Genomic DNA, 12,614 nt, shown 5'->3' with positions numbered 1-12,614 from the left:
AAGAAACAATGATTGTGACATGCTTTTATCACTACTTAATTTTTCAAATAACATGTAAATATTGTAATCCATTGGATTTTGTTTTGCTAACCTGTAATAAAAAAAATATGGGACCATTATCCTTTTAACAAGCTTAGAATGTCATATTTTTTTCCTTTTTTTCTTTTCCAAAAAATGTATACCTGATATATTGTGGACACACATTTTAGGTGCATTATTATGATTCTGTTGACTGTAATGACATAGAATTGAAAATAACATTTTTTTCATTGTTTAATTTATACAGAGGACTTTTTCAGAGTTTGACAGAAGGAAATAATAGCAAAATGCTAACCCATTGGCTTCAGCACTCGGTATTTCCTGATTTTAAAATTACTGCTTACTGATGGGGGATAGGAAGGGGATACTGAACTGTTGCACTGACGGGTTTGTTTTTTTTAAAAAAAAAAAAACAATGAAAATTAATAAAAACTTTTTAAGAGTGTTTACTCGTCTTGTGTGGTTTTTATATTTATATTACTCTGGAGATGAGTCCCTGCAAGTTACTGGTTTTGCACTTGGCAGCTCTGAGTGAGAGCAAAGTCCTCTTTTTTCTGTCCTGCAGCCTTTCCCCCCGTTTTCACAGGGAATTTTTGATTTGCAGGTTATGGGGACTGACTTGCCTTAGCTCACAGAGGTCTAGGGTCTACAACATCCCCCAAAAAAGCCTCCAATGTGCCCCAGCCCAACATACATTAGAGGTCAGGGGCACACTGCCAAGCTCTGCTGATTTCTCATGAACCCAGACATAGAAATGAGGAAATTTTGTGTGTATGGGAAGATCAAACTAGATGGAGACAGGCTGGTATTTGGATTACCAACTCAGCCCTGACATGAGCTGTTGCAATATTGGGATTCCCCAGTATCTGATGACCTGCTGAATCCAGCACTGAGGCTGTTCTTGTCTGGAGGTGGACATTCACCCAAAAAAATCTGGAGCTGGATGTATTTCCTCATTCTTCTCCAAAAACCCAAAGTGTTGCTCGTGGTGTTGTCACAGAATCTTCCTTTGCTAAATACAGGTTTTTAAATGCATGCTGGTAGAATGTCAGAAGGTTGTTGGTTTGGGGTTGGTTTGGGGTTGGGGTTTTTTTTTTTTTTTTTTGGTGTGTGTTTTTTGTTTGTTTGCTTGTTTTGTGGATTTTTTTTGGGGGGGGGGTTTGTTTGTTTTTTGGTTTTTTTTTTTTTTTCCTATCTGGTTGTATTTTAATCAGATCCTGCTCCCACTTTAAGCAGCTTTTTGCTGGTACTGGAGCTGGATCTCAAAGGAATGTGTATGCTGTGAAACAGCATGAAACCTTTAATCACCTGATAGCTTTACATGCTCATGCCTTTTTCCTAGGAGTCAAAAAGTAGAGAAATATTATATTTCCCTGTTAAGATGCTTATTTTCTTTACCTGTGTTGACAGGGAAAAGGTAGGAATGATGCATTTTGGTAGTGTCATACTACCTTTTTTCAGGGATCTCTGGAAACATTTATTCAGAAAGACATACAAGTAATTTGCACATTATGTGTTCTAGCCCTGCACTTTCACTAAATTAAAAGAGGAAAGGCTGCTCAGTGATATATCACTAATAAGAATTACATCACTGATGTAATAATGGAAGACCTTGGGGTGAGTTCTAGATTCCTGCAGCTGCATTTTCCCACCCAGCTTAGTGTCAGGATTGTGTGATTTTGAAACAAAGCATTTGATGTTCCCAACCTTAGGTATCAGTCTGGATGTGACTGGATCATAAAATCATAGAGTGGTTGTGGTTGGAAGGAACCCTAGTGATCATTTTGTTCCAACCCCGTGCCATGGGCATGGACACTTTCCACTATCCCAGGTTGCTCCAAGCCCTGTCCAACTTGGCCTTGAGGGATGGGGCAGTCACAGCTTATCTGGGAAAACTGTGCCTCACCACCCTCATAGCCAGGAACTTTTTCCTAAAATCTCATCTAAACCCATTCATTTTTATTTTGACCCACTCCCCCTTGTCCTATCACTACAGTGACAGTCTCACCCTGTCTTTCCTCAAGTTCCCTTCATGTCCTGGATCACCTGTGTTGAGGACCCTGTGCTGAGCTGAAATCACAGGAGTGGGAGGGATGAAGCAAAGGGAATGGTTACTAAAAATGGTCCTTTACTCACATTATTACCCCTTTGCCTCGATGGGCAAGTCCCTTTCTTTCAGCTGAGAGCCCTGGGCTTCCTAGGGGATGTTTGTGCCGTGGGACAAGTGGGATTTTGCACACACTGTGTTCCCAGGCTCATTGTCCTCCCTTTGCTTATGAGGTCTGAGTAAATGTTTGCCTCATTATTGCTATCTTGGCTGCTGGCATTTTCCTCCAGCCTGGAGGTACAGTGCCTGAATGCTCCCCATGCAAAGCTCTTGCCTTTGTTATCCACCCCAGAGCAAAGGTTTTGAAGGAGTTGCTATGGGAATAGGAGTATCAGGCTGGTATCTCCCTCCCTTCCAAACATCCAGCCTCCCTGGAGGAGAGTTCAGCCTTTGAGGTTGTCCTGTGACTCAGGGGCAGCACTGAAGCTTGGCAGAGTCACATACAAGTCTAGATCTGTGGGGTTTCCAGAAGAAAATCCACTCTCTGGGAAGTGGGTGTGAAATCTTGGTACTCCTGGCCTGTTTATCTTCATGTGAACCAACACAGCAAAAGTCAGTCTCCAGGCTGGGAGGAAACATCCCTGCAGAGCTGCTGGTGTTCAGTTTAGTGGAAGCTGGCCCAAGTTTCTGCTCTCTTCCTCACCCTGAAATCTTCCTTCAGTATTTTTCTGAGAACATAGGACTTTCCCTCCATGAGAGTCAGCTGTCTGGCTCCAAAGCAGAGAGATCACAAACACCATTGTCCTGGTCTAGCATCAGCAATAATCCTTCTTTTGGCAAGAGGCTGAAACTCTTGATCTCCAGATCTCCCTCCTGATCCTGTTTCCCAATCCCTATATATTTGGTGTTCTCTAAACCCTTGACTTCTCCAGCTTGTCTCTTTTTGCAAACCCATGTTTTCGGTGAAGTGTGAGCTACTTTGAGGATGTGCTCACTGACTCACGGCTGTTCTCTGAACAGCATTTATGGCTGTCCTGTGTCTCATCATTTCTGACCAAAAGGCAAATCTAAAGGTAGGAGAAAAAAACCAGCCACTTAAATGTATGCTCAGCGGCATAACATGTAACTGAGACAGTGATTTCTTAGCAGAATCAAAGTGGATTTTATCAGATTTTCTCTTTAGGTTTATAGGCATCACTACCAAGGGACAGCACACAAGGGCCCTTAACGGGTAGGAAGTTACCATCACAGAGGAGAAGATATAGATCTCTATTTCAGATTTAATTCATTCCATCTTGGGTCCTACAATCCCTTCTCTCCAGCACTCACACAATATACTGCAAATCAAGTGAAACACCCAAAAAGATGCCAGTGTGGGGAGATTTTGGGTTTGCTTTGCTCTTGTGGTTGAGCCCACGTTCTCCCTTTTTACAGCTGGAGGAATCTGAAGCAAAGTTCTGTCATCTTGCAAAAAGTGAGAAAAAAGGCTCAAAAAATAAGCAAAATAAAATAAATTCTCATGCAATGCACTGTATTGTGTAGCAACAGACAGAGTGTGCAGCTAAGACTCAGGTAGCACGACTGACTTTCCTTTTGCTGCATTTAAGATCTGTTTTGTTCCAGCAGAATGCAGAAATTGATCAGATCAGGTGTGTTCCCTCTCTGGCTCAATGTCTTGACTCCTGAAGGAGAACAAAGAAAATCCCACAGTGAGCAGGAAGGGAATAATCTGTCCCTAATGAAAGTGTCACCTTAATCCATTCTGACAACAGCTTTATCCACAGAAGTAGAAGAAGTCCTACCTCTTTCACATTCATTTTGTGTTCTGATTACATAAGTTACAGTACTTTTGCTACTAATTCAATTTTCGATTTGACTGAACACCTAGTTTTTCTGATGAGAACTGAGAGGTAAAATACTTTTGTGTTAAAATTTTTGCTATTTTAATATCCCAAAAAGATATGTTTCCTAAAAGTTAGTGGTGTGAGCTGTATTACTCTGATGTTGTTCATAAAATGCATTTTTCAGAAAATAATCAGTCAAGAATTGCAAGTGATTAATTTCAACTAGGATGCTTAGGGAAAAAAATGAAGTCAGGTGCTGGAATGGGAGGAGACATGCTTTCCTTCTCAAATAATTTCTCTCTTTGAATATTTGGTCTAACAGCAAATATGCCTCAGCTCGCTTCTTGAGTTCTCTGTGGAGTTTACACTTCTGTTAATGAAGAGCTTAGCTCAGTCTAGCCAAATGTACATGCATGACTTCCAAATCTAAGTGAAATGTGTCTCCCTGCAGCTGTTCTGTTGTGCTCTCAGCAGCATTTAGAGAGAGGCGGGTATTCACCAGCAATGCCTCAAATTAATTTAGCTTGTGCTGAAAATGTTGGACTGAAATTTGAATTTTTCTCTGCAACTGAAGAAAACTGTATTTAGCAACTGTGCCAAATATTGCTTCAAGTCCTTGTGGAATCATTTAGACCGAAGTCACTGCAGGCTTCTAGCAGAGATGCTGCACTTAAAGGAATTTTAAACTATTGAAGGTGGTTTTTGTCTGTAAGAACCAACAGATAATTAGCAGGCAAGCTCTGTATAGCACTAGGCCTCTTATGTGTTTTTTCCAGGAAAAAAAACATATTTTCCTTGTCTTAGGCTCCTCAGGACGTCAGGCACGTGATTGTTGAAACCACATGATCTGAGTAAAAATAGTCCTTCAGGAGTGGAAAGGGTTTGGTTTCTCATAGGTAAATAAATATCCATCACTCAAAACATGCTGCCTGCAGAAAGGCACGAGGCCTTTGAGATGTTTTGCTGCAGCTGCAGAGTATTTCTTACTAATAGCACAGGAATATCCTCCAGGAAAACAGGTTAGAAAATCATATTTTCTTCCCCCTGTTCCTCAGCTGCTCTTGTAAGCTCCTCTTCCTCCTTCCCTCACGGGATTGCTCTGGAAGCCAGGTGGCAAACGCTGGCCAGGATCTGTCTGGTAGGAGTTGGGCTGTTTAAGGAGACATTATTGTGGTTGTTGGTTGAGGTGCTGCAAACAGGACTTATGTTTCTTCAGCTCAGTGGCAGAAAAAGGATTTTTGGGGGTCAACAGCTTTAAATATGACTGATCCCTCCCTGCGGAACTGGTTGTGCTTCTGTGCTGTTAACCAAAAGCAGGAAGGGCAGGTGGTCAGGTATTCATATCATATCCCATGCAAATGACTCAATGAACAGCAGCAAAAAGAGTATAATTATATTCTTATCATCAGATCAAATGTATGTTGTTATTTAATCCATTTAAAAGTTCACATTTATCAGTTTCATGCTGTAACCTAGATTTCTTTCCATGTAATTTAATTGGAAAACTGACAAGGAGATGTTTTTTTCCCTCACGTTAATTTATATCAAATGGGTGCTGTCGCTGAGTCAGTGGGGTGTTCCTGGAGGAACTCTGCATTCTCAGAGAGCCTTAGAAGGAGAGAATTCAGCTGGTTTTTGCCTGTGGAGAAAAAAAAAAAAAAACAAACAGGTAGACCTTCTCCTCAGTGTGATCCTTGAGAGGAAACTTTGTGATTGTACACTGTGAATTCAAATAGAGGTATGATCATGTCCCTTCACCAGCCAGCAGTGGAGAAATGCTATGCTAACAGGTGGTTAAAGTGCTCAGGGAAGAGGTGATCACTTCACTTTCCATGCAAAATTGGAACCTTGAGCAAGACAAGTTTCCAAGATTTCTCAATTAAAATGTCCAGATTAAATTTCAGAGAGCTTCCACCCTGAAATGAACACCAGCAAATGCTGTAAATGAAATATCAAGGGTGTAATGCAGCTGGGCTGTTCTGCAGTACTCAGGTGAGTTTCTGCTTTGTGAGAGTTTACTAATTCTGTGTTCATTCATATTTTCTGCAAATACCAGGATCTCCATTCCATGGCTGGTTCTTATGCACACAAATGTAGTTTGCCTTTTTATCAAGCTAAAGTATCTCAAACCTTGCCATTATACTTTTTTTTTTCTTTTTTGCTTCTTTTTTTTTTCAATGTCTAACCTGAAAGCTAATGATGGAAAAAGGAAAACAAGAGCAGAGAGTGATGATATAAGCTTGCTTCCTGGTTTCTTTCTCTCTTTAGGGTTATCTGTAGGTCCTGCCCATGTTGACATAGTGGTTTTCCATACAAACCTCAAAGCAGAGGGTGAGTTTGAGCTTTTGGAGCTTGGATTGGGTGTGGGTTGAATCCTCTCAGGTCCAAACTGAACAAGAACTTTGGAGACATCAGGATGTGAGCACTGGCCCAGTCCCATGGTAGGTCAGACCAAAGACTCACCGGAATCCTGATCAAAATTTTGTGGCTCAGATCCACATCTAATTTGAAAATCTGAATTGATGGTCCCTGAACAACCTGTGAGTACAGCTGTTTCATTGCTGGACTGCTTTGCTCTGCACCAAGTTTTCCAGATTGTCTTCAGCTGACTCTGTGAGTGGGGAATCTTGTTTTCCTCTTCAATAGCAGGTTTCCAGTACAGCTGTGGTTAGTCCAGGTTGTCTCCAATTTCAGGCTGAGATGTTTTTCTTTTAAACGTAGTGATAGTCCCCTCTTGATTAACTTTACTGTGTTAGGAATAACAGTCACCAAACCTATAATATTTGAGTCTCTCAAAGCAGGAAGAGTTGTACAAACTTGCATTCAAAATCCTCAAACTTTAATTGTTGTTTACAGTCCAGTAAGAGACAAGGGCTTAGAACTACATATAAATATCTCCTATCACCATTTCAAGGTCCCTTTCATGGAGGATCAGTTGCACTAGAGAGGCTTTTGTTGTTCATGAAGTATTTCAGTTATTTTTAATCTAATGTTTCTTTTCACCAGCAGTAGATAGAGTTTGAGCAGAAGTCTGTTAGCATTTCATCCTCTGCCACTAATGCTCTTTCAAAGAGAGTAATTAGAGGATGGAATGAGAAAAGTGGAATAAGACAATAATCTATTCTGCATGACAATAGCATAAAGAAATCATGTCACACAAATATTTCTGTAGTGTTTCCTGTCGTAGAAAGAGAGCAGAAACCTTTCACAAAAAGTCGTACAATATAAATGACAAACAAGTTGTGTCTTTCTATTGGGGAGAAAAAGTGTTTAACATCCCTTTTTGCCAGATGTGGAACTGGTAGAAGAGGGAATGTGGTTTTGAGGAATTCTATCATAACCCAAAAATTAATTCTGGTGAGTTGGGTCCTTGTCTATGGCCTTAGCCTGAAGACATTTAGAAGTGGAAAGGATTTTAGTTAAATATTTTCTCTAAGTTATACCTTTGTGCACGAAAGGCACACATTTTTCTTATTATTATTTTTATTTTTAATGTTTATTTTAATTCTTTTTTCTTTTTAATATTTGAATCTGGCAGGGTACCATGTATTAGGCTTTACTATCTAGATGTGTAATGACTACAATATTGTCAAATATTTTCAAGTCAAATCAAATACTGTCAAATAACTTAAGCAAATTTAGTGAGAGGATACCCTTTTTCTGAGGGGGAACAAATCTCCAAACCTTCTTGGAGCCTGTTAAAAAACACTTCTGAGGAAAGAGAGGCATTTCTACCAACTTTGGGAAGAAGCAAACATCCATCTGTGTGTCTGGGGCCAGGAGATGACCCTCTCTTGTTGGACTTCCAGTTTGACCAACCACTTCCAGACCTACCCCATGGAATCCGGGCTTTTTGGGTATCCCATCCTCACCACCTCCTTGTGCAAGCAGAGAAACCCTACAGGTCTCTGGGCTGCACTTGGCAGGCTTGGAGCTGAGGTGAGGATATTATCTGGCTTGGAAAATGGAGTTTATGCTTCCAGAGCTCGTTGTGATGGGGAGGATGGTAACATTAGCTTGGGCAGCAGCAGATGGCTTTTTCAGGAAGATGTTCTGGGAACATGTTCAGGTTTTGCCTTTCATGTGGTGTGTGTGCACGCTGGCAGCTGACTTAGACTAAACAAAGGGTAATTCTGCGTTGTGGTTTCCTTCTGTCAACAGACTGTGTGGTTGGGTGACGTTCCCAGTGGCACATATCAGATATTATTTTCCTCCCTCTGGGATCCCTAGCAAGAATCCATCCGGACTGCAAGTCCTACCCCCTGCTCTGCCAGCCCTCACCCTGTTTTTCCTCCTTTTTCAGACTCCCATTGTAATATCCAGTCCCTCACTTCCCTCATGGAGATGGTGGGGGCCTCCTGCCCTCCCGTTTTGGCTCCCCTCTCCCCTGGCCTCTGCCACAAACCCTCCTGCTGATGTCATCCAGCACTGATCTCCTCTTCCAGCATGAGGAGTTTAATGCAGGATCCTTTTCTCTGTCCTGATGGAGGCCAGCACAGTGTGAATTGCTGCTCACACCTCATTTTCAGGCCAGATCTCTAAGCACAGCCTCCTGGAGGTGAGGGCTCTAGACCATGCTCAGGAGCATCTCTTCCCACTGCCCCTCCCCTGCTCTCTGGCTCTCTCAGGAATATCCTGTGTCGTAAGGTGATTCTGGAGCCAGGGGAAATGGGCAGTGTATCGCTGTCCCCGACCTAAAATCACTGAACAGTAGCTGAAATCACCTAATTCCCAGGACAATACGAGCCCTGCCTGCTGAGGGGTGGTTTCACATAGCTAATGAGGAGCTCAACAATATTTTAGTGATAATTTGGTACTTAACTTTTAGCCTGTTATGTATGTGTTAATTAAATGCTTTAACATGCTGTACGTGTTTTATGTATTAATAAGCAATAAGTGTACAAGTTACACTTTTTTAATGTGATTTAGAGCTAATTGCAGGGTGGTGAGATTTTCTCCTTTATATACCTATTAAACCCACATAACTGCTGTTTTTACAGTTGATGGGTGTTCAGTTAACATATAGTAATTGCTCTTTAAGGGCTTCAGTAAGTGCATGTTTGAGACAATTTACAGTGTTAGCAATTTCCCAGTACTATTCCTCAGAGGTGCAGGGAAGTTAATCACACCCAGCTCTGGATTTCGCTGTGAGTCTGCCTGGAGTCCCTTCCCATGCACCATGCAAGCTGCATCCAGCCATGAGGGATTCCACTTTCAAGGATGACAAACACACAGATAAACACTTCATTGGCTGTCACACAATTGTTTAGACTGAAAAAAAAAACCCTTTTAATATCATAAAATCCAACCATTAACCCAGCACTGCCAAGCCTCAGGTGCCACATCTACATATCCTTTAAATCTCTCCAAGGATGGTGACTCCATCACTTCCCTGTACAGCCTGTTCCAATGCTTAATAGCCTTCTCAATGAAGAAATTTCCCCTAATACCCAATCTCAACCTCCCCTGGCCCAGCCTGAGGCCATTTCCTCTCCCCCTGTCCCTGTTCTCTGGGAGCAGAGCCTGACCCCCTGGCTGTCCCCTCCTGTCAGGAGTTGTGCAGAGCCACAAGGTCCCCCCAGAGCCTCCTTTTCTCCAGGCTGAGCCCCTTCCCAGCTCCCTCAGCTGCTCCTGATGAGATCTGTGCTCCAGCAGTTCACTGCACAGCATCCCAAGAGCAGCTGGGATGTAGGGACATGTTGTTAGAAAAACAAATCAGGAGGGGCATCACTCAGTGTTTCCTGGTTTATCCTGCAAAGCCACAGAGGAAAACAACCATCTGTCCCCTTTTCTCTTGGTAGCTCACGCAGTCCCTCTCTGTCTGCCTCCAGAATGAAGCCAGGGAAGCTGTGAGCCCTGGTCCCTGCTGCTGCATTCAGTGTCAGCTCGGGCAGATCCCTTTGTGCCTCTGTGCCCCTCCTGCCCCTCTGTGGGACTGACACTGCCTGCCTTCACTCTGGGGGAATATTGTTCATTCTGGGCTGCAGGCTCTGGCAGCAAGCTGTTCAAATGCTTCTTTAAGACAGATTTAAAACCAGACAAACAGCACCACCCTTCTGCCCCATTAATTTAGATATTTTGTGGGCAGGAGGAAACTGCTTCCTAAGGCAGCAAGGTGCTCTTGCTGTTTAATTGACAGAGTCATCTGAAATCCAATCTACCAGACAAAGCAAAGGAGGAATGTAATTTGAAAACTGTATGCCAGTGAGACAGAGCATATGGAAAAGAAAGCAAATTTTTTTTTGTTCCACTTCATTCCTTTTGCATAATGTTGTATCCTTTTGACAAGGTAGCATAATAAAGCTTAACTCCCTCTCTGCTGTCCACCCTCCAAATGCTGACTTAAAAGAAAACAGCAAAGCTCTATCTTTAGTGTTAAATGAACAATGGGCCCTCTTCCAACAAGAAGAAATGAGCTGATTTTGAAAGAGTTCTGGAGAAAAGTGCAAAATGTTCTTACTTCTCATGAAATAAATATTTGAATGATAGTCACTTGGCTCATCCTGTAACGTGTCAGCGCAGACTCTGCACTCCAGGTTTGTATAAAATATTGGCTGGGGTAGAGAGAAGGGCCAGATAGCCCATATTGCAGATAAGAAGAGACAGAGACACCATAACATCTAATACACTTCAGAAACAGTAACTTAATTAATATTTCCACCACAAGAAGGTATATTTCATCCTATCTCACTGACAAAGCCAAAGCTCTCCAAGCAGGCTGTGGGATCTTGGGAGGCTGGTTTTCACGGGCCTGGGGAAGCTCAGTGTCTCAGGCAGAACTCTGCATTTCACCAGAGGCTACAGGGAACTGCAGGGACTCACTCAGCACAAAAAGCAGGGAAAATGCTTCATCCTACAGGGTGATGGAGACCTGACAGAGCACCATGGGCTGAGATCAGCCAGGAGCCTGCCTGACAAAGCTCAAGGCTTGAGCCAGAGGTTTTGCCAAAGCTGCAAGGCACTCGGAGCAGATATGAGGAGTTGTCCCCACAGAGACAGGGACAGCCTTGATATCCCACAGCTTTTCTGATTCTGATTCTTTTTTTTCTCACTTTTCTTCTTTATTAAGCTGTTCAGCATGGAAAAGACATCTTATTTACAGTGCTTAGGCTGCTGTTATTGATGTTGAGAGCTTTCGGAAAAGTTTGGGAAAGCTAATTTAAAATATGTCCTGGTGGGCTAAGGAATTGTAGATTTAGCATTTTTGAAGGAACGCCTTCATTTAACCCACTTCAGGGTGTTTGAAATGGACATCACCAGTCTTCTCCTCCTTTGAGAAAACAGCCACTGGGTGAAATGGAGCTTTCAATACTTCCTTCATGATGCGGTAATAATGAAAAGTCCCTCGTATGTTTTTGCTAGCTCCTGTGCCCACAGCAAAATAGATATCAAAATGATAATTTACCTGGATGTGCATAATGTCAGACCTCAGCAGCTGTCACAGATCTGGCAGCTCTGCATTGTATCACTCACATGTCTCCTAGTTCTTTTCCTCCTCCAGTGCAGTTATGTGTTTCCCACTGATGATGATATATCGAGACTTGGCACACACAGCTGGGAGAGGGAAAACAATCTTAAAGGTCAGGCTTGGAGGTAAGGTTTGGATGAATCATCCTCAGTTTTCTCCTCCACGGAATGACTCCAGCTTCAGTCAGCTGTGACAATACTGTCCTACTCCTACAGGGAGCAGGAATGTGGGGAAAGTGAATTCCACAGGAGGTTCAAGGTGGGCAAATGGGAGGTGAAATGTTCCGTGTGAACCTGGTTCAAAACGTGGACTGATATTTCAGATAATTTTTACTTCTCACTACGTACCTTCTGATACAACAGTAGCTGTGGAAAGATACCTGAAAGAGTGAAGAGCAACAAAATATGTGTTCAAAGCAGGTTGCTTGGAGGCATCTGATATTCTGGCTTTTTCACAAAGCTTAGAATTTGGGATTCTTGCTTGTAGAAGCAGAGTGATAGTTAAATGTAGCCATATATCCTGTTTGCTTTTAGTGCTTCTGAAATTACTGCCTGTGAGTAGCTAGCATCACCTAGAAGCTCCTGCAGTGGTGAGAGTGATAATGTTAATTTGGCAGACAGCAGCAATGCAAACACTTCTAACAATGCTCATTGCCCTGGGAAGAACTGGAAGTGGAAAAGGGATTTTTTTTTTTAATTAAGGGTGTGGTGAAAAAAAAAAAAAATCTTGTTCTGGAAACCCTCTAGGCTTATATCTGCATCTGAGGTATGATTCAGTGTTGATGTGGCAGTGTGATTTGCCCTAAACGCTGTTTCCAAAGCAATGATGGCTGGAAACTTTCCACAGGTGAGGTTGAGGTTTTCTGCTGGGAGGTGCTGATTCCATGGATGCAAAACCTGCCGTGTAGGAGCCTTACTGTGGCAGGAATCTCCTTGCGAATCAAAGCAGTGGGTGCCACTTGCTCAAAGTGCAGCAGCAATGGCCTTTGTTTAGGAACAATGTGCTGCTGAGAGCTCGATTGGAGAGGCAAGGGTTTACTTTTGATTGGAACCTGCAGCATTCCTGTTCCACCAAGTCCCACAAACCCACCCCTACCAGCCCAGAAGACACCTGGTACTTCAACACCTGGGCACTTTATTAAACAGATGCACTGAAGCAGGAAATCATGCTCTCCAATTTCTCTTAAACCTAGTGCTGAAGGCTGGGGTGTCAAACA

Source organism: Vidua macroura, chromosome Z, assembly GCF_024509145.1.
Source record: "Vidua macroura isolate BioBank_ID:100142 chromosome Z, ASM2450914v1, whole genome shotgun sequence".
Lineage (NCBI taxonomy): Eukaryota > Metazoa > Chordata > Aves > Passeriformes > Viduidae > Vidua > Vidua macroura.
Note: the sequence above shows the minus strand (reverse complement) of the source record.